The sequence below is a fragment of the Vicugna pacos genome, chromosome 3 (assembly GCF_048564905.1).
Source record: "Vicugna pacos chromosome 3, VicPac4, whole genome shotgun sequence".
NCBI classification, from domain to species: Eukaryota; Metazoa; Chordata; class Mammalia; order Artiodactyla; family Camelidae; genus Vicugna; species Vicugna pacos.
In genome coordinates, this window is record NC_132989.1 from 12,647,707 (window position 1) to 12,675,528 (window position 27,822).

At 38.9% G+C, this 27,822-nt stretch overlaps 1 long non-coding RNA gene and 1 pseudogene across 8 annotated transcripts in view; both read right to left on the bottom strand.

The window, feature by feature from the left end:
* Positions 1–27,822, bottom strand: part of LOC140691221 (uncharacterized) — a 647,918-nt gene that overhangs the window by 102,288 nt on the left and 517,808 nt on the right. The gene's annotated exons all lie outside the window — the stretch shown is intronic.
* LOC102532889 (small ribosomal subunit protein uS3-like) lies at positions 1,450–9,470 on the bottom strand (annotated as a pseudogene).

The following is a 27,822-nucleotide window of genomic DNA, read 5'->3' on the forward strand; positions in this document are numbered from 1 at the left end:
TTTTTTTTTTGAAACGTATCAAACTGTGAGCAGTGACAAAACCCACAGGAGTCACTCATTTCATTCTCAGGACAGGTAAGAAATGAGGTGCATAAATTAAAAAACACAAAACTTAGAATTATCTAGTCTTCCCCACCAAGAGCAGATATTCACACTAATTTATGTCAGTTGCCTTCCCACAGTCGCATCTCCCATTTATAATTGCTAAATATGCCAGGTTCACAATGTTTCCCCATTTGGGTGCTCTATTTGAATTTGTGTATAAATACTCATTCCTCCAAATGTTCTATCTGAATACACAGAATATCCATTTCAGCGCAGAGTGCATAAATTCGGGGCCAGAGGCATGTGGTGCACTGCAGAACAGCACTAACTCAGGAGTCAGCTTGAAAAGGCGTGAATATGGCTCAGGCGTATATTTGCCATGAAATCTTGGGGACCTGTTTTTCCTCTCTGGTGTTTCCTCACTACCAAACTGGGGAAAATGAGACTTTTCACATTGTTCTCATGGATAACTGGGAGAACCATATGCAATTATGGAGAAATGTTTTAAAGAACTGTTCATGATCCTCACTTTAAGAATAAAGGAAAGAAATATAATCAAAGGCAGATGCTTTAAGAAATTACAAGGAAACTTGAAGCCAAGTGTCATGGACTCCAGTTCCAATACTACCATCAACGTGCTCACACTTCTTCTCTGGGATGGTAAGAACTCTATCAGTAATGTGAGAGACCACGTGGTCTTTTATGTCTCCTCTAATTCTGTTTCTGGGTGATTGAATCTTTTCAGCATGATCAAGCAGTACTGTCACTGTGGCTTGAATTTAAGTATGGTCCCACCAGTACTTGAATTAAGCCTTCAGAGCCAGGATTCAGCCACCACAGTGCAGAACATGGGATTATTGTCTACAGCAGTAAAACCTGGTATTCATAACTAAAAGCAACGTGAGATCCTAAACTGGGTTCCAGAACAACAAAGAGATAATTAGTGGGCAAAAAAAGGTAAAAATCTGAATAAAACCCACAGCTGGTCATTGGTATGGTTCCAATAGTAATTGATAGGTGTACTGTATTATTGGGTAAAATATTAACACTGTAAAAAGCTGGATGAAGTGATCATCAGAACTTTCTGTACTATCTTTGCAACTTTTCTATAAGCCTAAAATTACTTTAAAAGAAGAAAAAACCCACTGTAGGAATCACCTCAAGCCCATGTGGAAAATGCAAATTTCTCCAACTCCAGAGACATGGAAATAATAATCCTGGAGCAGAGCCCAGTAATCTGCATCCCAACAGACATACAAGGAGATTCAGATGTGGATTTCTCAGGGATCATAGTCGGAGAAACTGATCTGAAAGGAACACTGATTCTTGGTAAAATAAGTGATAATGAGAGATGAGTAAATGGAAAATAAAACCCGTAGCTGTAAAAAGGCTATTGGGTAAGATTTAGATTTTTTCCCCCTTTTGAAAGATTTTGCTAAAGGACTTCATACGGCAACATGGAGACTCCAGATCCAACCGCCAAGGAGCCCCTGTTACTGTGCGTACTATTTGGGGCATGGCACGTGGGCCTGGCTTCGTACCCTTCCGTTCTGAGACAGAGGCAGTGGGCAGTATCTAATTCTGGGTTCCTCAATGGTCACATGGTCAGGCAGGGGCTCCTTAAGGCCAGTCGTACAACTTGGATCCCAAGACAGCATGACCTTCACCTTGATGCCCAGTATAACCTGTCTGAACATCATATGGTACACGGCAGTATCAACATCATAGTTAAAAGGGCCCCCACTGTGGATCCTCAGGCCATCCACAACCTTCACAGATTTAGTCCTCTGTCTGCAGAATTGCCCAGACACCATGACCTCACAGGCTTTGGCCCCACTCTCCACGATGACCTGAGCACACCATAGCAGGTCTTCCATATGGCAAATTGTCCTAGGAGTTCGTAACACAGAGAATTTTCCTGGGCAATGGGACACAGACTTCCTGTGCCCACCTTTTTAGGATACCTCCACCAGCTGATGCATAAATGCAGGCAAGGTATTAATCTGCTGGGCCTCAGATTCCTCACTGATAAAGGAAGAAGTTCTATCTATGGAATTCTGATGGCCATTCCTGTATAGTACATTAAGGAATGTCCACAGTGGTAAATAGGTGTTTCTAAAACCTTAGATTGGCAGCCACAGGTCTCTCCTGGCACCTCTGAAGAATCCTCCTTCCTCTCTTACAGCCTTGAACAGGACAAGGCTCTGTACAGCACTGTTCCCATGCATGCAAGTATCTGGCACTGCAGTGACTTAAACGCAGTCACAAAGGAGACACAACCATGCTGAAAGAACACAGTCACTGTGCCAAGGTCAGCAGTCGGGGACGTTAGATTTTGATTGTTTCCTTGAGTGGAGAAGCAGACACTGTAGTTCCGATAGTATGTCCTTTTACTTTGTGAAACAGGAATCCTAACTTCCATCTGTGAAGACTCTGGGGAAAGGAAATGAGGTCTCTGGTTCCAGGCGTTTCATTAGAGAGCAGTTTTGTACCAGATGAGGCCACAGACTCCGAGCTACCATGTCTCTACAGAGACCCTGCCCAGAGGAAGAGAGAGATTTAAGTCAGCTCAGAGCAACTGAATTTAAAAGGGGCACTGACTAGAGTTGCCCTAGCTTCTTGCTGGACTGGCCACCTCTGCTGAGTATGTGTACCCAAGCACACTAGCATGAGTGTAAACTTCCCAATTCACAGGATAATAAGGGATATATCCAAATAAAAATTCCTCTAGGGCAGGTAAGATGCCAACCTCACCTCTTCCAAATATGTTGACCTGATTCAAGAGTTTAGGTAGATGAAATGTTTCTAATGGTATCTATGAATCAACTCTTAAGTTTTGTTTTCCCATACGTACAGAAAGGACATCAGAAGAAAATATGACACCAACATTTTCTGAGTGCAAAAATGTTGTTATTATAAAACATAAAATAGCATATTTAACTTCATTAAACCTTGGTTTTCTCATTTCTGAAAAGGGCTAATAAAACCTACGAAATTTAATTTGAACCTTGACAATAATTACATGAGTTTTAATTTATGTTAAATTATTCACATATATATGAAAAAGGAAAGTGAGCTTAAACGTCTAGATTTCCTAGTTAGTTGTTAAGTGCAGTTAAATACAAGAGCTGAGGAGGGTGTAGCTCAGTGGTAGAGCACAAGCTTAGCATGCATGAGGTCCTGGGTTCAATCCCCAGTACCTCCTCTAAAAAATAAATAAATAAATTACCTCTCCCTCAAAGAGCACGTGTGTGCACATGCACGCACACACACAAAATAAATGTAGGAAGCGCTGGCGCTTGAACCCAGATCCAACAATTCAAAAACCCACACATCTATTAGGATGACTCCAGGCAAACAACCGTTAACTCTGGTCTTTTCACGAAAGCCACAATGAACTTCTCACTCTAAAGCATAAAAAGAAGACAAATTGGGTGGGGTCGGGTGGGATCTCTTTCAAATCTGGTTTGTCAGTGTGATAGTTTGTGATTAAGTATAGTTTCCTAAGAATAAAATGTATTTGCTAAGTAGAAACAGTTTCCATGACATCTGGAAACCAAGATGCTACCTCAGTATAATGAACAGAAAGGATTTCTATTTATTCCAGATAGGCTGGTCTTCTGGATTTAAAATGAGAGATGATGGGAAGAATTAACCAGAGTGGGTAAACTACAAGACGGCAGTTTAACTGAATTAGGAGTTTGGTTTTCCTGTAGGTTTGTTCTGTTTTATGTCAGGGAAAGAGCCTGTTATGTTTTGCCAGGACACTGCTTATCGCAGTGCAGCTTTTCTGCCTCCTGACTCTAGAGGGCACATTCCTGATCATTACATATTTGTTGAAGTATTACAGTCATTTTCAGGCAGATAACAAACAATAAAGGGATTTGAGGAAGTCTACATTGAAAGTACCTCCTCAAGTTACTTTATTGTCATCTGCCTTCAAATTAGTACATTATCATACTGTCATTCATGATGATGCATTTTTTTAACGTAGACACTTCCTGATTTCAAGCTGTATTAGAAAGACAATCAAAACAGTATGGTGCAAGAAAACAGACACACAGACCAGTGGATCAGAACAGAGATCAGACATAAAGCCAGGCATATTCGGTCAACTACTTTTTGACAATGGAGCGAAGAATACATATGGCTAAAGGATAGTTCCTTTAATTAATGCTATTGAGAAAACTGGATAGTGGCATGCAAAAGAATGAAGATGGAAACTTCACACCGCTCACAAACCATAACTCAAAACGGATCAAAGACTTAAATGTAAGACCTGAAACCACAAAATTTCTAGACGAAAACAGCAAACAAGTTTCTCTGGCAATGATTGTTTGGATAAGACACCAAAAGCAGAGGCAATAAAAGTTAAAATAAACAAATGAGTCTATATCAAACTAAAAAGCTTCTGTACAGCGAAGTAAAAAATAATTCAGAAAGGCAATCTACAGAATGGGAGAAGAAACTTAAAAACCATATATCTAATAAGCACTTAATATCCATACAACTCAGTGGCAAAAATAAACAACTAAAAATGGGCAAAGGACTTCAAGAGACATTTTTCCAAAGACATGCAAATGGCTGACAGGTATATGAAAAGGTGCTCTACATCGCTAATCATCGGGGAAATGCAACTCAGAAGCATAGTAAGATATCACTTCACACCTGTCAAGATGGCTATTTATAAAGTAGAAAAGAGACAACAAATATTGGTGAGGATGTGGAGAAAAGGGGACCCTTCTGCACTGTTGGTGAGAATATAAATTGGTACAGCCATATGGAAAACAGTACGGCTGTTCCCCCCCAAATTAAACATACAACAATCATATGAGCCATCAATCTTGCTCCTGGGTATATATCTAAAGGAAGTGAATTCAGTATCTTGAAGCACACTCACATTCAATGCAGCATTATTCACAATAGCTAAGATATGAAAACAACCCAAATATCCTCCAAAAGATGAACAAATAAAGATGCGAGATGTATATATACAGACAGTCCCAGCTTATGATGATTCAATGTAATGATTTTCCAACTTTACAATGATGTGAAGGTGACATGAATTCAGTGGAAACAGTCCTTCAAACCTTGGATTTTGACCTTTTCCTGAGCTAACAATGTGCTGTTAGATACCCTCTTGCGATGCTGGGCAGTGGCACCCACTGCAGCCCCCAGGCAGTCACACGATCACCATCACAAGGGTAAACAACCAACACCTACCACCATTCTGTTAATCACTTTCAGTACAGTATCCAATAAACTATATGAGATATTCAACATTGTATTATAGAACAGGCTTTGTATTAGGTGATTTTTGCCCAACTATGGGCAAATGTAAGTCTGCTGAGAATGTTTAAGGTAGGCGAGGCTAACCTGTGAGGTTTGGTAGGTTAGTTGTATCAAACACATTTCAACTTACGATATTTTCAACTGATGATGGGCTTATTGGAATGTAAATCCGTCATACGTGAAGGAAGAGCTGTATACACGCATTTAAAATATATAATATTTTATGTATGTGTATATATATCTTATATTTTATCATATATTTTATATATAATGGGATATTATTCAGCTACAAAAAAGGAAATTCAGTCATTTCCAACAACATAGATAGAATTGGCAGACAATATGTTAAGTGAAATAACCCAAAAAGAGAAAGACAAATATTTTATGATATTATTTACATGTGGAATCAAAAAGGTATCACTTACAGGTGGCCTCTTAAAAAAAGAAGAAAAAGCCTGTTTCATAGAAACAGAACAGAATGGTGGTTGCCAGGGACTGTGGGAGAAGAACTATGGTGATCTAGGTCAAAGGATACAAACTTTCAGATGTAATAGTAAGTTCTGAGGATCTAATGTACAGGATAGTGAGTATAGTTAATACTGCAGTATTTTATGGTTGAAAGTTGCTGAGAGCAAGTTTTATGCTTTCTTAACACACACACAAACACACAAACAAAGAGGTAACTACATGAGGTGATAGATGTATTAATTATTTAGATCTTGGTAAGCATTCTACAAAGTATATGTATATCAAATTATCACATTGTATACTCTAAATACATACAATTATATTTGTCAATTATTCCTCACTAAAGCTGGAAAAAAATATTTACCATTAGATGATACTGATGTTGTGCTTTGCCTTAGAATCACAAAGGAAGGAAAAGGAAAGAATCATCTGAAGCTTGTCTTAAGTCACAGTATAAAACCCAGCGCCTTTGTAGGCAAGATACTAAACCAAGAAAAAACGCAGTAATCAACAGGAAATGGTAACAGGCTCAGCAACGGTGGCCGCTCCTTTGTTGCTGGGTCCTCTCGTCCATCTCACTGGAGTTCCACACGTGCTTAGGTAGCCCATGATCGTGGATCAATGCTACAATCTTCTCTCTCTCTGTTTCTGATCAAATGCCCCAGTATCACTGGAGAAATTCATTTCACTGTGTAAACTGGTGTATCTACAATTTCATGAGCTGGAGCTACTCACCAGTTTTATGCTTTTCTTGGTCAGTTCACTTTCCCATCCTTCCTGGGAATTTTGTAAGCTTTTACCACTCTTTTTAACCCCGTACTCACTGTGTCTCTCTCTCTTAGCAGATGGCTTTGTCTCTCTTTCAGAAAGCAACTGACACCATCAAGTGTTATTTGTATCAACTTCCTACTAAGCTCCCAACCATCAACTTATCTGCATTTATACCAATCATCACCTTTACTCCCCCAGTCTTTGAAAATAATGTACTATGGTATTCCCTCCGGAAGCCGTTCTCTTTGTATATGCTTGCTTCTTTTTTAACCCTTTGTTTATATATATATATTCAACTGTAGCCTGAACAACTTCACCTGGATCTTCCATAGCTTCCTGAAATACAGCTTGTCTAAACTCACATTCCCCCCTGTAAACTGTTTTTCCCTACCAGTATTCTAGATGTCACATAGTACCATGAACTTGTAAATCCAAGGTTTATCCCTGACTTTAGTTTTTCTTTTAATCTACACATAAAATATGATTATCCTTCTAATCAATCATTAGAAATCTCACTGATTTTGTCTTTTAAATGCTTCTTGAATCTGATCTCTGTACCCTTAACGTCTTCCACACTTCCCCTGTTTCTGGATATTACTCCTCTTGTGGACAACATCCTAAGGATGTCATTTCCTCGTGTGTGTGTTTCTTTTCTAATCCTTCTTCTACATGGTCCCAGGGGTATTTATATAAAATGAAAACCTGAACACATTATGCTTTGCCTAAGACCCTTCACTGGATACCTACTGACCAACATTTCCAACCTCATCTCACACTTGACCACCACGCCTGCTTAGAAAGTCACTGCTGGCCTTTTAAGCTTCAGAAAATCCAAATCTATGGGTAATTCTTTACACATATCTCCGTATCGCTGCTTGTGTTATCTCCTCTTAAGGAAATGTCCTTCAACTCTGCCCTTTTCTCTCTGATAATTCTTTACCCACCTCTAATTTTACTTCACAAATTCTCTCAGACATCACCTTTTCCAGGAAGGCTTCTGTAAACACCATGTTGCCTCACTAGGTTAGACGACTCATATTCCATGCTCGCATAATACCTACGATATGATTTCATCACTGTTCTGAAACATTGTATTATGATTTGTCATTCTGTGTCTTTTCTCCTCCACTACAATTCAATTTTTAGAGAAAGAATAGGCAAAAGGGGAAGTCTACAGCAATACAGGCTTTCCTCAAAAAACAAGAAAGATGTTAAACAACTAACCTAACCTACCACCTGAAAGAATTAGAAAAAGAACAAACAAAACATAAGTCAGCAGAAGGAAAGAATGGAGAGGAGGGAAGAAATACATAAAATAGAGATTTAAAAACAATAGAAAAATCATTCAAACCAAGAGCTGGTTTTTTTTGAAAGAGTAAAGAAAATTGACAAACCTCTGGCCAGGATCACCAAGAAGAAAAGAGAGAGAACACAAATAAATAAGAAAGCAAAATGGAGAAATTACAACACCACAGAAATACAAAAACCCATAAGCGAATACTCTGAACTATATGGCAACAAACTGGACAATCTAAAAGAAATGGACAAGTTTCTAGAAACATACAGTCCACCAAAACTGAATCAAGAAGAAATAGATCGTTTGAACAGACCAATCACTAGAAGTGAAATAGTCAGCAATAAAAAACAAACAAACAAACACCTCCCTGCAAACAAGTCAAGGACCAGATGGCTGGGGAACTCTACCAAACATACAAAGAAGAACTCATACCAGTCCTTCTCAAGCTCTTCCAAAAGACTGAAGAGGAGGGAATACTTCCAAACACATTCTATTAAGCCACCAACACCCTCATATCAAAACGAAAGACACTACCCAAAAAGAAAATTACAGGCTGATATCACTAATGAACATAGATGCAAAAATCATCAACAAAATATTAGCAAACAGACTCCAACAGCACATAAAAAAGATCATATACCATGATCAAGTTGGATTCATCCCAGGGACACAAGAATGGTTCAACATATGCAAATCAATGTGATATATCACATCACTAAAAAAAAGGACAGAAGATGGCGGAGTGGTAGGATCACAAGCTCACCTCTCCTTGCAACTACAATGAAACCACAACTGAATGCTAAACAACTATCAAAAAAAAATGAATAAAAAGACCAGAACCTAGCAAAAAACATCTTCTGCAACTGGAAATATAAAGAGGGAACCACAGCAGGACGGTAGGAGGGACACGCTTGCTATATAATTGGGCCCTATACCCCCCGGGGTGGGTGACCCACAAGCTGCAGAATAACTAAGTCGCAGAGGCCCTCCCACAGGCGTGGGAGTTCTGGGCCCCATGTCAGGCTCCCCAGCGGGGGTTTCCAGCATTGGGAGGAAGAAGAGACCCCAGGGTATCTGGTTTTGAAGGCCAGCAGGGCTTGGCTCCAGGAGACCCATGGAACTGGTGGAAGCAGAGACTTCATTCTCTTGGGAAGCATGCACAGAATCTCACATGCACTAGGTCCAAGGGCAGAGGCAATAATTTCATAAGAATCTGGCCAGACATGCCTGCTTGTTTTGGAAGGTCTTGTGGGGACCTAGGTGATGGCTGCAGCTCACCCAGGGGACATGAAAACTGGTGGCAGCCATTCTGGGAGTGTTCATCTACATGAGCTTTCCTGAAGGCTGACATGCTGATTGGATCATTAGCACCAAGACCAAGCCCAAGCCCAACCCAACAACCTATAGGGAAGCCTCAGGCCAAACAACATACTGGGTGGGACACAGTCCCACCCACCAGCAGATTTCCTAAGCCACAAAGCCTCTAGACACAGCCTTACCCACCAGAGGTCCAGGACCAAACTTCACCCAGCAATGGGTAGGGCCCGGCTCCTCCTGCCAGGAACTCTGCATAAGCCTCTAGTTCAGCCTTATCCATCAGGGGCAGATACCAGAAATAAGCAAACAACAATCCCAAAGCCTGTGGAAGGAATCCACAAACACAGGCCAGATTTTACACTGGGACTGGCTGGACCCCGGCCCTTGGGTGACAAATGAGGAGTGTACTACTAGGACGCATAGAATGTCTCCCACAGAGGGTCACCTCTCTAAGGTTGAGAAACGTAACTAACCTACCTAAAAATACAAATAGGAAGATAAACAATATGAGGTGGCAGAGGAGTATCTCCCAGGCCAAGGCACAAGACAGAATTCCATAAGAAATCAGTGATAAGGAGATGGGCAATTTATCTGAAAGTTTAAAGTAATGATGGCAAAGATGTTCAGAGAACTCAAGAGGAGTATAGATGCACAGAGTGAAGTTTTTAGCGAAGAGTTGGAAAATATAAAGAATACACAAACAAGAGATGAAGAACAGAATCAATGAAATGAGTAACACACTAGAAGGAAACAAGAATAGACTACATGTGGCAGAAGAACAGATCAGTGAGCTAGAAGACAGATTAGTGGAAATTTCTACTCCAGGACAGAAAAAAGAAAAAAGAATAAAAAGAAACGAGGATAGTTTAAGAGAACTCTGGGATAACATGAAGTGTACTAACATTTGCACCATAGAGGTCGCAGAAAGAGAAGAGAGAGAGGAAGGACCTGGAACATTTTTGGAGAGATAATAACCAAAAACTTCCCCAACCTGGGGAAAGGAAACAGTCACCCAAGTCCAGAAATAGACTTATCTTATGATCCAGCAATCCCATTCCTGGGCATATATCTAGAGGGAACTCTAGTTCGAAAAGATATATGCACTCCAATATTCAGAGCAACACTATTTACAACAACCAACACAGGAAAACACCCTAAATGTCCATTGACAGATGACTGGACAAAGTAGTGGTATATTTATACAATGGAATAGTATTCAGCCATAAAAAAGAATAAAATACTGCCATTTGCAGCAATATGGATGGACTTGGAGATGGTCATTCTAAGTGAATGAAGTAAGCCAAAAAAAGAAAAAAAAAGAAAAATACCTTATGATATTACCTATGTGAGAAATCCAGAAAAAAAGTGACACAAATGAACTGATTTACAAAATAGACTCATAGAAATAGAAAACAAACTTATGGTTACCAGGGGGGAATGTGGGTGGGAAGGGATAAACTGCAAGTTCAAGATTTGCAGATACAAGCTACTAATGTAAAATAAACAAATTTCTTCTGTATAGCACAGGGAACTATATTCAATATCTTGTAGCAACCTATAATGAAAGAGTATGAAAACGAATATATGTATGTATATATATGCCTGAAACATTATGCTGTACACCAGAAATGGACATGCCATTGTAAACTGACTATACTTCAACTATATATATATATATATATATATATATATATATATATATATATATGTATACACACACACACACACACACACATATATAATTAAAATAAACAATAGGACAAATTAAAGAAAAGAAAAGAAAAATACTGACACCACCAAGTACTGGTAGGGATACATAACAGCTAGAATCCTCAGATATGACTAGTGGCATGCAAAATGATATACCTACTCTGGAAATCCATTTTGCAGTTCCTGATTAAGGTAAGCACACACTTACCATATGCCTCAGAAACCCCAGTTCTGAGCATTTACCTGTGACATATGAAAACTGACATTCACACAAAAACCTGTGCACAAATGTTTACAGCCGTTCTGTTTATAATCACGTAAGAATAGAAACAACCTCAGTGTCTTTCAATAACTGGATAAATTGTAGTTTATCCATACAAAGGACAACTAACTCAACTAAACCCAAGACAAAACACCAGTGTAACACAAATAACAAAACTCTTGATATACTTAACAAATTGGATAAATCTCCAAAGGCTTTATGCTGAGTAAAAGAGGCCGGTCTCGAAAATGTACACTGTGTATCCTTCCGTTTGTACTACAGCAGTCCCCTAAAGACAAACTGTAGCGACACAGAACAGATCAATGGTTGCCAGGGGTTAGGGGTGAGGAAGGGAATGAATACAAAAGGATACTATGTCGGAGTTTCATGGGGTAATAGAACTGCTCTATATCCTGACTCTGTCAGTAATTACATGAATATATATATATATATACACACACATATATATACATATATATATAGATTCACAGAACTATACACATATAAAAAGTCATTTTTAAGGTAAGTAAAAAATTAAACTAAAACATAAAAAATAGAACATACTGATAAGCTAAGAAATATCAAATATAGAAACCTAACACTAGCTTCTCCCACTTACCTGTGTACCTCTCTCCCTCGCAAAAAACAAAAACTTTAACGTATTATTCCCGCTGCAACGCTAGACTTTTATTTGCTTATTTAATGAATCCCTAAGTAGCACTGAGTACGTGAAGAGGAAGGAGCTGGAGGAACGTTTAGAAAGAAAAAGTTCTATGGAAAAAGTGAATATTAACTGAATACTGAGAAACATAATTTTAGTGAGAAGAGATGGAGGGAAAAACTTAGATATCTCACCGTTTGAAGATAGAAAATAACCTGCCTCATTTGAGGAAGGTCCAGTTTGTTTCGAACCTGGAATAGAGATGATTTGGAGAAATGAGCAAAATCTTAGACTGGGGACTGGTCATGCAAAACTTGAGTGCCAGGTAAAGGAGTTTGTGCTTTATTTATATCCTACCTACCTGTCAATGAAGATGCTCTCATTTCCAATCCCTTGCCTTTACAATGTGGATCTTATTTAAAGGAGATTTTGTATCATTAAAGCCATTACAAGATGGATTATCACTGATTTACCATAAGAACTTTGGCAAATTAACTTTAGCATCTGCTTTTTCCATGTACAACATACAAGAAATTATGCCAGCCTTTCCTATTTTGTGAAGCTTAATGAACCTGAATAATGTGAAAGGAATTTTTAAAGAGTAATGTATGTAAAGCATTTTATATAATTGTGTCCTTAGGGTTAGCAACATTAGGGCAACCAGAAAAATTTATTTAAAATGCCAATTCTTACATCCCACCCTAGACTTACTGAAACAGAAACACTGTGGATGACAGGCAGCATTATGCATTTAACAAGCCCTCTTGGTTATTCTGAGGCATGCTAAAGCTTGAGAACAACTGACATGAAACTTTATACAGTGTAGGAGGGTTCCCTTTACTCCACACCCTCTCCAGCATTTATCATTTGTGGACTTTTTAATGATGGCCATTCTGACTGGTGTAAGGTAATACTTCATTATAGTTTTGATTTACATTTCTCTAAAAATAAATGATGTTGAGCATCTTTTCATGTGCATGTTGGCCATCTGTTTGTATTATTTGGAGAAATATCTATTTAGATAGTCTCCTCATTTTTTGATTGGGCTTTTTTTATATTGATCTGTATAAGCTGTTTGTATATTTTGGAAATTAAGCCCTTGATCGCATTGTTTGTAAATGGTTTCTCCCAGCTCATAGGTTGTCTTTTCATTTTGTTTATGGTTTCCTTTGCTGTGTAAAAACTTTAACGTTTAGTTAGGTCCAATTTGTTTAATTTTGCTTTTGTTTCCATTACTCTAGGAGACATATACAAAAAAAATACTGTTGCAATTTCTGTCACAGAGTGTCTGTCTACATTTTCCTCTAGGAGTTGTAAAATCTGATCTTACATTTATACATTGGTGCAGCCACTATGGAAAAGAGTATGGAGGTTCCTTAAAAAACTAAAAATAGAGTTATCAGCAATCCCTCTTCTGAGCATGTTATCTGGAAAAGATGAAAACTAGTTTGAAAAGATACATGCACCTCAATGTTCATAGCAGCACTATTTAAACTAGCTGAGATATGGAAGCAACCTAAATGTCTATCAACAGATGAACAGATAAAGAAGATGTGGTGTTTATATACAATGGAGTATCACTCAGCCAAGAAAAAACGAAATAATGTCATTTGCAGCAACACAGTATGATAATCTCTAGGTCCATCTAAGTGAAGTAAATCAGACAGAGAAAGAGAAATATCATATGACACACTTATACACATAATCTAAAAAATGACACAAATGAACTTATTTACGAAACAGAAATAGACCCATAAACATAGAAAATAAATCTATGGTCAATAAAGGGGAAGAGGGGGAAGGATAAATTGGGAATTTGGGATGAACAGATATACACTATTACATATAAAATAAACAAAGACCTACTGTAGAGCACAGAAAACTATATTCAACATCTTGTAATAACTTATAATAAAAAAGAATCTGAAAAAGAAACTATGTGTGTGTATATATATATATAAGCATAACTGAATCACTTTGTTCTACACCTGAAACACTGTAAATCAACTATACATCAATAAAAAAAGTTTTTAATAAAAAATAAAAGGCAAAATTCACCATCTTTAAATTTTCAAAAAATATACATACTCAAGTGCTATGAAACTCAAAATATGCATGCCTCAATCCACTCTGAACATAACAATTTGATGAAGGGACAATATCTTATATGAAGTCAGAAAATGAGGTATGTTTCATTGGCATTTTGCTTTTCACAACTTAAGAAGCTATCAACGGCTGACTTTCCTAGAGGAATAATTACTTTCAGAAATATTCATCACTCTATATCAGAAAGTCCAGGAAAGATTTCTTCGAGGGAAAGCAAATAGGTAGGAATTTTTCTTCACTGATTTGTATTTTGATAAAGCAATTTTGCTTGAGAGAATTGATGTCAGCACACTGACCTGCAGTCACAATAAATTTGTGTCAATTTACTCAATGAATCATCTCTCTAATGTCAACAGTTTCCCCTATATCCAAGTGCTCTTATGCATTATAAATCCCTGCTGTAAAAAAGATAAACAATAAAGACATTACAGTAGGAGGACAGAGCATAAATGACAAGAAGATAGTGAGGATGCTCTTCTGTCAGTACAAAAAAAAACAAACCCAAAATACATTTCTGTGTAACATATTTCACCATGAGATATCATCAGAATAAATAATTGAAATAAATTGTATAGCGCTTCACTCAACAATTAGAAAACAGTGAATTATTAATGTCTTTTAATCTGTATCATCTTTCACTGACTCAGATCTTATTTTTCTATGGTTTGCTTGGTTCACATTATCACCATTATCATCACCATGAGTATCAGTTCTGTCCCTGAATCTGAGATGTCCCTGTAGGCCAATCCTATCAGGATCAGCTCTGGGAAACATTTAAAATTAGAAAGCACTGGTCTTTGAACTCAGCTTCCATCGGGTATAAGAAAAACAACAGGTGGAGTGTCTACTGACCAAGATCCAAGTTTATCCATGGGCTGGCTATGTGCCTTTAACTACATCCCTGAGCTTCAGTTTTCTATCTATGTAATAGTAGAGCAGCTAATAACTTCTGTAGAAAGAGATCTCATGATATCCTTTCTATAACCCTTTGTTTCCCTTTAATGCTCCCCTCACTGTTTTCCACAAAGCATTCAATTCCCCATTCTGCCCACATTAATCCTGTTTCCAGAAGAAATAAACCTGATAAACTCTTACTGTTTAATCCAAGGGTCACAAATTCAAATGCATGCAGGTTAATATACCTATCATAATTCTTGCTAGTTATGCAAAAATGTCTGCTAAGCAGCTTGTCCTGCAACCAAAGCAAAACACTATCTAGGTATGTTGCCTATGAAAACCTATAAAAGAATATATGTAACAAAATGCTCAGACAAAACACCTGTACTTGTTGTGAAACTCTGAAGACACCAGTTTTCATTCTTTGGTTTAATCCTTGAGTACTTCATACCCTAGCGCCTGACAAACTAAGCCCCTTTCTTCTCTTTTACAATCGAAATATAAGATTACCAGACAGGTAAAGTGATGTTTGGCCATGACTGATTACTAATTATTTAAACATGATCTACTTATCAAAGACCTTCTCAAATTCCATCTTCTGTATCTAAAAACGTTTTCCTACCATAATATATGACCTATTTCTTTGGTTTACATTACTATAATACTTTCTGTACCTCTGGGTAAAGGGATCAGCTTAGTCCACCTTGTAGCGCAAGTGTAATAGGTAATAACGCATTTGTTACACCTTACGTCATTTTATATTTTGATGCCAGAGAGCGTATTTTTTGTTCCTTAGCTCCAACATAATTCAGAATTGCCTGGGATATTTCTAAATCGGCCCCAAAAAAGAGAGGTCTAAAGTTGGACTTTTATCCACTGAATTAAAATACCCATACATACGTGACTATTTTTGCCAAACATAAGCACTGACCACAGTCACCCCCACTGTAACAGACTCCCACTCACACATATCCATGAAGTAAACATCCTTGTGCCCTACAGATTTAGTATTCTTTACCATTTAGATTTTACTATAAAAAAAAAAGGCAGACATGAGATAGAAAAAAGGCTGCCTGGGTGGAGAGACTAAGGAGAAAGCAAAACAGAAAACTTTTCAAACACTCTAGAACACTGAGTCAATTCTAAAATGTTTTTCCTTTCTTAAAACCTTATTTACTACAAGTTGTTGTCAGGCTGTGATTCAACACATTGATCGCTAACTCCTCCCTGGTAACAAGACTAGCAATCAGTCCTCTTAGAGGAAGTCTGATTGCCCCCATTGTGAAGGCCTAAACATTCCAGATGGCTTTGCACAAATCCTTGGTACTTGTCCAGTTCCCTGGACAGCTCCACTTATTCATCCATAATAGCCTGTGTACAAGTCCTCCCCAGAAGTATTATTATGCATTCTTTGTCTAGCAGTTGTCACAATCCTAAGTATATATTTTTCTCTTCCACTGAGAGATACAGTGGAATTTTCAGACGCAGCATCCAACAATTCATGTGCATTAGACTTCTCTCTGAGCCGTCACAAAGCTTTACAGCAAGTTGTTTGATGGAGCACATAAGTCAACGACAAAAAAAAAAAATTTCATCCAAATCTCAAGAAAACCTTAAACCTGGCATCTTTTCTGCCTAGTGACTGAGAATTTTTATGAGTCATTATTACTGGGTTTTTTTCTTTAAGTATCATCACCATTATAAGGTGTCATCACAGAAGAGAAAAAACAGAAAGAAAAACATCTCAAAACTATCATTGGCAAGGCTTAAGATTTTAGATTAGGAAAGAACTGTTAGAGTTTTAATGAAAATAAGTGTTCTGCTGATGACTGATTTGTTTTAATAGGGGAAAAATAGTTCCAGAAACCATAGTTACAGATAGAATGTCAGCATCTCATTGTCAGATCACAAAGGCTTAGCCCTCCAGTCACTCCCAAGAAAGTCAGGCCCAGTAAGGTCAATGAGACTCTATCCCCCTCTAGTGTCTCTAGTATTAGAAGGGAATCTGTTTCCCTGCTGGCCTCTACAAATCAATTTTTTCAAGGATCCTTAGAAAAGAATCCATTTGCATTGTACTTCACATTCAAAGTGTTAATAAAGAATCTTGATAAGTCCTCAAATATTTTCCTAAATCCAATCTAAAGTTGCTCACAGCAAAAATAATAGCAAGGATTTCCTCCCATAACCAACCATCATATTTGCATATAGTCAAGGAGTTCAGATGGAACAGAAGATCTGTTAGTCATTCTAAAATTGTGTCCATCGGTTAATAACACATGATGTGTAATTATAAATAATGCCTCTCACCTAGTCACTTTGTTCATAAATGTGATTAAAAGATAGTATGTTTTAGCCCTGATGCTATTACTAGTATGATATATAACACTAAATAAATGATGCCTTCTCCCTGCAAAAATCTACTCTTTACAGTGACAGGTCTAAACAAGTCGATCCCAAGAATTCTAGAATTCTGTGAAATAGCACAGTTCCTCGTCAATTCATTTTAGGACTCTAATCCTCAGTTTCTTCACTTAGGCAGATAACAAAATTTATCTTCTCTATCGCACAGATCAAAGGCAGATTATCAACATAAAATTCTGAATTATTTCATCTAGACAACTCCATCATATTTTCCTTTGGCAAAGGTACGTGTCATCAAGAGCCAAGAAGTGCAGGTACTCTGGAATTAGACTGGATTCAAAACTCACCATCATTACTTATAAGCTATGCTAGTTCAAGGAAGTTACTTACAATCTCTTGTATTATAAATTTCCTCAGTTGCAAAATAAAAAGGAAAAGAAAAAGAGGAGGAGGAGGAGGAAAAAAGTGGTGTTCAAAGCATTAAATGAGAAATCTCTCCAAAGCACTCAAACATGATAATAATTATTAACTCTATAAATGATATCATCGCACGGTAGAAGTCAAGTCAAGAAACTAGGCTACAACAATCAAAACTGTAACAGCAGCAACTACTTCTGCTGCACTGAGCTTCTGCCACGAACTGTGCTAAGTGCTTTACACACGTTGCGTCCTCCGTGTCCCACTTCACTTTATGATTAGAGAATACTCTCACATGCCTTCTCTCATTTGATTCTAGAAACAACCCAGCAATTATTTACTGAAGTTATTGTCATTCCTACTTTGCAGAGGCAGAAATATTCAGGCAGACTGCAGAGTAAGTTAGTAAAGATTAGACACAACCCCCGATTTTAAGTCTGGTATTCCCACCATCCGACCTCACTGCCTCCCGCTGCGAAGACTCGCCAGGGGAGCCAGTGGCACAGACCTAATTACTGATGGGCACTGAAATGGAATGGTGCCCCATGGAGGAGGAAATCAGACAGCTGAATGTCTTCTGAGTTCTCCTCCTGCCAAAAGTATATTCTGGCCAAGTAGTTATTTTATTCATCAAATGCCAGAGGGTTGAATTTTTATGTAATCTCAGGACTGGGATAGCTGGCCAGAAGAAGGCAAATAAAAATTGCATGAAGTTTGGAGTCAGCTGGGGGTGGGTGGCAGGAGAGTCCCTGCTGACTTGGCCTTTGCTGCATGAAAGAGAAAGCTGAACCTCAGCAAGCCTTATGTGCATCCTAGAGAAATTCATTTGACAAAAATGTAAACTTTCCATATGAAGGGAAATCCATGAGGCTGCAAAGGCCAGGGAAATTGACCACCCTTTTTTTTTTTTAAAAGAAAGAAATAGTAACCCTCTTTTTCCCTTTGTTCATTTAAGATATATTTAATGCCCACTTCATATCCAGACTTATGCCAGGCACTGGAAAGCTCATATAAAACACATCGTATCAAAGAATTCAATACATTAAGAACAAATACTGGGCTATGAAGAACAGAAGGAGATGGATCCACCTTCAAGGCACTCACACCTAAAAAGAAAGCAGACACGAATAACAAACTACAATACTACCAACACTGTAGTGCTAGGACTGTCAAAGGCAGACTCTGATTAGTACTATCACAGAACTTGTTACATATCATGAGAGGAAAAGGGTAGGAGAGAGAAATTCTGATGGGATAATCATGGAAGGCTTTACAAAGGAGATGATATTTTAGGTAGATCAGTGTTAACATTTGAATATCAGCATTTCAGGGATAAAAATAAGACTCAGAAATGTGGAGGCATTCAAGGAAGGCTCAATAGTGGAGGCACTACTTCCACTCTAGAAATGGCACTTTTTCTTTAAGATAACATTTTATTGGAAGCTGGTGGAAGCAGTAGAGTGGGAAGAAAGTGATTACTGCTAATGTGATTCAGCTAAAGTGGAACAGCAAAGCATTTAAGAGCTGGCACTGGCAGTCAAGCACTCCCAACTTCAAATATCAGCATCACCATTTTTGAGATTTGGGACCCTGATTAATTCAGTTAAAGTCTCTGAACCTCCATTCCCTTGACTGTAAGAGGGGATAATTCAACTAACTTAGGGTTGATGAGAACATATTAGTAAGCTTGTTAATAGCATGTAAAGTATGAAAGCACATAGTGTTTAGAGGAAGAGAAAGAAGATAGAGTCCTGAGTGATGTCCAGGAATTGTGCCCGGAAATAGTGGATGATTAGGTTTATGGGAATTAAAAAATGGATAAGAAAAAGAGAAATAACTCAATTGGAGTTGTTATTATTTTACTTGATATTCAACCTTTTTGGGGAATGTTCCTTCCTTGCAGGCATAGGTTGTACATCATTACAGCTTTTAAAGACCAGGTGGAGAAGAACAATGGTTAAAAGCAAGCATTATCCCCTGCTTATTTTGAGCTCTTTGACTGATAAGTTTGCCATTAGAACAAAAGCATACGGTCACTGTCCAAAAGCATGTGCATTTTCCTAAGGAGGCATGAATTTTAACTGGCCTTTGCCATCTGGAGAAGTAAGTTCTATCAGGGTGCCCTACAGAAGAAGCTCTGCATATAAAAAAAGTATGAAAGACTTAAAGGTGAAAATTTCAGTAAAGTGAAACTTTATTGTTTCTCATGCTCTTCCCATTCCTGAAAAGCTTGGAATTATCCCTGACCCTTTACTTTCTCTCTTACCCATTTTACCAGAAAATGCCATCTGCTGTACTTATAAAATGTGTCCAAAATCTGACCCCTAATGCTATCACTTTAGGCCAAGCCACCATCCATCTCTCACTGGACCCATGGCAGTGGTCTCTGAACTGGTCTCTCTTTTCCACTCTCATCTCCCTGGCAGTCTCTTTCCCATATAATAGCTAGACGGGTGTTTCAAAATCATATCAGATCGTGTCACTCCTTTGCTCAAATTCCCCCAAAGTCTTCTCACTCACTCAGTTAAAAGAAAAAAAGAAAAAGAAAAAAAGCCTGTATGATCTAACCTCATTACCTCGTAAGTTCTCTCCTTCTTGCTTAGCCTTCTTTAGTTAATCTGGCTTCCTTGCTCTTACACAAACACACCAAGCACCCACCTCAAGACTTTTATACCTCTCTCCTTTGCTGGACCACCCTTCTCTTAAGTCACATCATGGCTTACTAGCGCACCTTATTCAGGTTCCAATAAAATAGCCATGTACTAAGATTCACTCTGAAAGAATAGCCAATTCCAACTATCACCCTCCTCCCATCTTGCTTTTTATTTCATAGCATTTATCACCATTTGATAAAGTAGATAAATTCTTCTCCATTACCTGTTGCCCCCTTCTCCCTTTCATAAGGACTAACACTGTGCTTTGTTCTCTGCCATATCTTCAATGCCCATTGTTACACTCAGTACACAGTTTGGTTGAATAAATACCACCAGAGTCAGCTTTAGGAAATGAGATGTAGTAGACCCATCAATCATGTAATACAAAAATCCATTTTAAGACGTTGGTGTTCATTGACAACACTAAAATGAGATGCTAAAACACTGAAATGTTTATTAATGCACAAACATCAATACTGAATGAAAGCCACAATATTAAATATATCCTAAGTTACTAGATTGTACAGACTCTTGCTGCTTTTTATTAAATGTAGAAGAGGAATTCAAACCCCAAGCTGAAATCAAAAAAGTGAAACCAAGAGCTCCTAGTTTAAATAGCTATTTCATAAAAGATTTATTTTTCCTCATTAAAAGTAATGGTCAAAATTTACTGTCGAGTCATGTTGGAGCTATTATACCCACTCATCTATTTTATTTTGTTGAACAAATATATTAATCTTATGAGAGTCCTGCAAAGTGTGGACATGTAAAGCGGCAGACAGCCATACTCCTTTAAAATAGTTTCATATTTATCAAATGATTAGAAGGGAAAATGTGCAACTTGAACTCATGTTTCTACAGATAATATTGCTTTGACTAAAAGCAATGTAGATATTTGAGATTTTTAAAAGTGAGCCAAAAGAAAAATTATGAAGTAAATAATAGTAGAGGTGTTCCTTGAATGTGGCAAAAATGGTGAAAGTTGTTTATGAATTACTCAAGTTTGGAAAATGCTGACACACTGTATCTGACTTTAGCCTTGCAGAAACGCTTTGAAGAAGCTACCATTAATCCCATCTCTCCTTTCAGATAAAATACTGATACTCAGAGAGATGAGGCAAACGACTCAAGGTCTCATAGCTAATGAATTACAGAACTGAGACTAAAATCGTGTTTCCCTGACCACGTGGTTGGTATCCTTTCCACTCACCTAGCAGAATCCAAGGCCCCTTCCTTCTCAAAACCAACAAGGTATTACACCAGGATTGCAGACTGGCAACCCATGACCTGGATCTGGCCCATGGAGGAGTTCTGTCTATCCCACATTCTATTTTTCATAAATTTGAACTTAAGAGCAACATTTTTTTTTTTACAAACCAAGAAATTCCACATTTAGAAATGTATCTTTCTGAAAGATATATTTTTCAACTGAAAACTCCAGACAGTCAGACAACAAATGGTTGCACAAGCCATAGGTCAGCTGGATTTGAGTCCCATGGATGTGTACGTATTCTCTAGAGAGAGGTAGCGCCCCCAGATGGCCGGCTACAGTTTTAGTAACAGAATGGCTGTGAATACAGGCATTTTGAGCTTTGATACCATTGGATTACAGAAGAGCTACTCTGTAATTAATGGGGTTCTGGTTCTTCTCCTCAAAGTTGAACAGAGGAACACTAGATACAATTCAATCAACTTAAATAACAGGACCACATGCCTAGCTCAGTACCTGAGGCAGAATCGGAACTAAATAATTACTGGTATACTTATCTCCAGTCTACTATGTTAGTCCCCTGCCTTATTGAAAGGGATGCTCTAGGAAAGACAGTATTTCCCAAACAGTGGTCCATTGATCACTTACTTCAAAATGACCTGGAAAGCTTACTAAAATAAGCATTTTCTTGGCCTCAGTTTGAGATGCATTTGGCTAAACCTTGCAAGATAGCTGGGCTTCATCCTTGGACCATCACTGGAGTCTGATTACTTCCAGCTGGAGCTGCACTTCAAGGGATGATATTTACATAGGAGGCAATACGAATGGTGCCCCTGGAATTGCACAACATGGCAGCCCTAATTCCTGAATGACTGAGTTTCCGGGATGCCAGAGAAAGACTGGAACAAAAATAAAAATATCTTCAGGAAAATAAGAAAAACTCAGAAATAGAGATTTCTATGGAGATAGGGCAGACAAGTCAAACCAGGCTCCAGCAGGCACAGAGAGCAATGTATCATTTACACTAGCAACTGTAAGCAAAGTCTTGGGCCATCAGGTCTAATGATCTCATCCCAAGATTAATACTTAGCATCACTTCAAAATCCTATCTATGGAAATAAATTCCCCAAACCTCTTGGCCACCTAAGTGAAAGTATGCTCTTTTTGGAAAGAATAGAAATAATTCCAAAGTGACTAAATGCAAATTCCAAAATGAACAGCCAACCCTTCCTCAGCAAGAGAGGAGGCTGTTCTGTCACCATACCTGAAAAGCCCACGAAATGGGAACATGGCAGAGCCCAGGAGCCACAGCTGTGCATTTTGAGATCTGTTGCTAGAAGAGTGGCCCCAGGACTGCAAAGTTACAGATACACTAAGATTCCTTCACATCCCCGACATTTTTGGTTTCCTAGAAAAACAGAAATACTAACTCCTAGAACTGGGTGCTGCTTTACGTGCTAGCCATGGAATAAAGTCTGAGCCAGCCTTTCACATGCAGATGGAATTAATCCCAGCAAGATTAAAGTTGTAAAAGGGGGGAAGTCAGTCACTTACTGCCTTTCTACCACATGGTGTCATGTCAGCCCAACAAAGGCACTGAACCTACTTTTTACCCCCACTATTTAAATATTAAACAATTACAACCACACAACTTGTTTGCATTGCAGGGAGTCAGAACGCAATCTTGTTCCACACCTGTAAGCACCATGCAGACATCTCCCAGGAATAAGACCACACAAAGACTGTCAGCTGGCATTATTCAGAACAATTTCAGCTCCTGGCTTGAGTGAACATGCACTGCCCCCTCGCGGGTACAGGAGGCCACAAGAGAGTGTCCAGAACAGAAGCAACACCCAGGGAGCCTTGGAAATAGGATCCAATACAGCACATTTGGCATGATTGATGGTGCTGACTCATGAAGCTGTGTTTTCCCTGCTCACATGGCAACTGCAGGAACTTGCAGTAGTAAGTTTGATCAAGTAAAATTCTCAAGAACATACACTGCTCCATTTAGACAGGCATAATCCTTCACATTATTAAATCTTTCATTGGTTCATCACAGATGCATACATGTGTTCAACTAATATTTATTGTCAACTAAGAATAAAGATTTTTTGGGATATTGGGTTTATCTATGGGGGAAAATAGTCGCTGCTATCCCTGTGCACTGTTTTATGAGTTCTGTGAATATGTACATTAATAATAATCATGACCTGGGTTTACTGACTACAAAGAAGAGTGTCGGGTTCATACTGAATCTGCCTCCCCAACATATGGAAAAGAAGGCAAGACATGGTCTTGCTCGTATGCCATTCTGCTCTTGTAAATCACAGACCATCTATGTTAGAGGGCTCCCAAAGACCATTCAGTAAAACCTTTTATTTGCAGTGGCAGCAAAACAGGGTTGTGATCGAGAGTTTGGACTTTCAGTTTCAATGTCAAGGATCCACATTCTGGATCTACAGCCTGTGCAAGTCACAGGAAACCTTTGTGAATCTCCATACCTTCCTCTGCTAATGGAGATTATACAATTAATTGGTAGGTTTGCAGTGAAATTAAAAGGATCAAGAAGTAAAACGCCCAGCCACATCACTGGCCTGGGTAGCTCAGGGAGGCAGAGGGGATAACAATTCAGAGGTGGTGGCAAAGAGTTGTTTCATAAACTACTGCTCCTTGTTCCTCTGCTTTTCGTTTTTATCTAGAGAAAAACTGTGATTTTCACACGTGGCAGAACAAATAGAACTGGGACTTTTGTTTCATATTGTGCATTTGTGTTCTTTTGAAAGGTTCGGCACATTCCAAATGATCACATTTTCCCCTCCTTTCACACATCATGAGAGTATGTGCACATGTCATGCCAGGTCATTAGGGGAGAGAACATGAGGATGGCAGCCAGGCTGATATTGATGTAGTACTCAGGGTGACTGGCTCACAGCTGGGTTCAGTAAGTAGTAAAAAAAAAAAAAAAAAAAAAAAAAAAAAAAATTCATGCTTCAATAATATCGTAGACAATAATTACTGTAATAATTATAGTTTCAATGATTTAATAATTTTTAATAATGATTATTACTACTACTATGACAATAATTTAATAATTATTTTTACTACTACTATGACTACTAATACTTTGAGTAGATCTGCCTAAAAAGGCCCTCAGGCAACCAATGGCAGCCCAAGGCCTACGAGCTTACTTCAAAGCACGTTATGCTCATATCATTTTGGACACTGTCCCTGAGAAATGGATGGCCAATGGAGTCAGGACACAAAAGAGAAGCAAAACTCCCAGGTCACTGGAATACCAGAATGAGGGCCACTACGGATGTGCAGCATGTCTCATATTCTTTCTTGGCCTTTAGGGTGGTCGCTTTCATGGTGATGGAGAGATGAGCCACTAAAACATGAAATTAGAACTGAAAGGACCCTGAGGACCACCTGTCCCAGGGGTCCCTCAGTCACAGGCCAGGCAGACAGCACACAAGAGCGAACTGGCAAGGGGAAGCAGGGAACTTGATCAACCAGGGAGCAATGAATGGCCTGTCTTGAGGTAACAGCCACAGCTGAGAACTAGCTAACTTTTTTTTATGCAAGAATGTGGATCCATTTTTGCCAGATCTGCAGATATTCCAAGAGAAGTCAGGACTCTACATTTTATGTAATATGTCCCATTTTTTTTCAAAGCACTGTGCAGGCCAAACAAAGCAGTTTAAAAGCCGGATTCAGCCTGAAGACTTCCCATCTGCCACTCTGACACAGTTGGGTCCCTGTATTTTAAACAGAGTGGCCTGAAGACCAGAATGGAGAAGAGACTCTTCAAAGGCCACATGGTTAGTCAACAGTGAAGACAGGAGCAGTGAACAGTGTAATCTGTACCTCAAACTACAAGGGTACTGGTGAGGTATTCCTCATGTGCTATCTTTTCTCTCTCACACATCTTGCTACATCTGGCATTTGGGAAAAGTCTCAACTACAATGACACAAACATAGAACTTCGCATATATGGTTGGCTCCTACGGTTTTCTGGAAATCAAGTGGTAAGTTCAAGGGGAAAAAGAAACTAATAAAAAAAAAAACCCAGCATGATGGTTTGGGTAAGAAATGCAGCCCAGATGGACAGAAAGCACTTGGAGGAAAGAAGGATGTATTTAAGCTGAAGTATTCTTATTTTTTGTGTTTCTACAAGTAGTTTACATCTGGAAAGAGTTATCCAGTTAATGTAATGAGATTTGGGGCCATAATCATCTTTAACTAGGAGAAAGGAATTATGGAGGAGCTTAATTACAAACCTAAAATTCCTACTGGGATTCAGTTAAGTTTTTGCTATAGCCCCATTTTGAGATCTAACTAGCCAGTGACCTGGAAAAGTCACTTTACCTCTACAGCTCCCCTGGGGTAATTAATCTTCCTCACCCTCAATCCTAAAGTTGATTTATTTTCCTTCTTTTTTTTTTTAATGATTAAAACAAATAGGTAGCAGTCTGGCACCTACGACAGACCAGAAAAGCTCAATTCCACATTGGAGGGGTCTATGAAGGAGGTTACATTGGGTCTCTGGCCTTGATCTCGGGTACTGGAATCTCTCCTCACTGGCTCCAGGGCTGAAGTGGAGCCTGCAGTTACCGCTAGAGGGATGTTGTGAAGTGAAGGGGACAGGGTGACAAGGGAGGACAATGTCTAAAAACTTACCCCAAATTTAAATACATTACTTAAAAAGTGGGCATCCTCTACATTTCCGGGTCCTAGGTCTCTGAATCTAGTTGATGGCTTCATTTACAAAAAGCCATTTCTCAGGAGCTACAAAGTGAAGTATGTTCCTCCAAAATTCATATACTGAAGCCCCAATGTGACTGTACTTGGAGACAGGGCTTCTAGAAGGTAAAGAAAGTTAAATTAGGTCCGGAGGATGGGGCTCTAATCCAATTAAAAAATGTGTAGCTTTCCAAGAAGAGAAAGAAAGAAATCTCTCTATATATCAACATGCATCCAAAGAAAAAAGGCCAAGTAAGGACATAGGGAGACAGCAGCCAGCTCCTTGATCTTGGACTTACTGACCTTCCAGAGGTGTGAAAAATAAATGTCTATTGCTTAAGCCATCCAGCCAGTGCTATTTTGTTATGGCAGCTGAGCTGACAAAGACATCAGGTCTCCATCTCATACACTGGGATGGTCCTTTTACTATTCTAAACCTGTTCACGTTTATTTTATGCTCTGATACAGAGTGAGTGGGCAATAGAAAAGCTGAGAGTCCTTGACTCCCAGCTATGGAGACATACACAGAGATACCAAGAGACTTGCTCAAGCTGTTGGAGCTGGCAGGCAGCAGAGACAGTGTAGGACCTTGGGGCCAGATCCACACCCAGCTCTTCTTCCCAGAAGCAGATGCTCCTGTGCTAGGGATCAGTCTCCTTTACTTGAGAGCATTCCCTCCTAACAAAGGGGCTTTGGTCACACTGTGCTAGCTTCACACTGGTCACCTTTCACCCTACAGCATGTTTCTAATTAGTACAAGGGGGAGGCGGGAGAAATGACACTTGGAAGCTGGGCAGAGGAAGGAGGAGTAAGAGGAGGATTAATCGCCTCCCAGCTGTCAAGACGGTAATTAAATTCAGGTTGTTGACTCCAGCCTTACTTTGATTATGTGAAATGAATCTCCAAATGCATTCATGTTTCCATTGCGTTTTGCTTCTGTGCAGAAGGCAGGGTGGCTAAACAACGTGCAAACAGAGAGAGCGGCTCATCCTCAGCCTACATCCAGCCAAAGCAACTTCCTGGCGCTGAGCAAGGTTATGGATCTCTCACTTTCAGGGCTGTTTATGAAACAAAACCACTCAACCTGGGTGTGCACACAGCCATCTTTGGAGGGAATGGCACTGAAGCATTAGGAAGTAGTTTTAGGAAAAGAGACCAGCATGCTATTCACAGGTTCAAGGAGTTTAAACCATTCCAAAGAGAAGCTAGAGTGTTTGATTACTGGTGTGGAACTGCAGGTCTGGAACCTCAGGTTCCTGGATCCTAGCTGAGGTTCTGACATTCAGTCTCTCTGACTTTGAGCACACTGTAGTTTACCTCTGGACCTCAGGTTAAATCCCTACCCTACCCTATTTCTTTCTGGAAGGATGAGAAGATTAGAAGAGAATGATTACCTGCCAGTGTTAACAGTCCTTGACTCTTGACTGTCCCACATTCCATGAAAACCTGTTCATGTCTAAATAGTCTAGGCTCTTTCTCTAATAAGGTGGTAGCAACTGAGGAGCCAGAATTCCCCCTTGACCTCCAGGCACTTAAGAAAAAATGATACCAGTCAATGTAGGTAGAACATATTAGCTGCCCACATATTGCGAACTTTAACAATCTTAG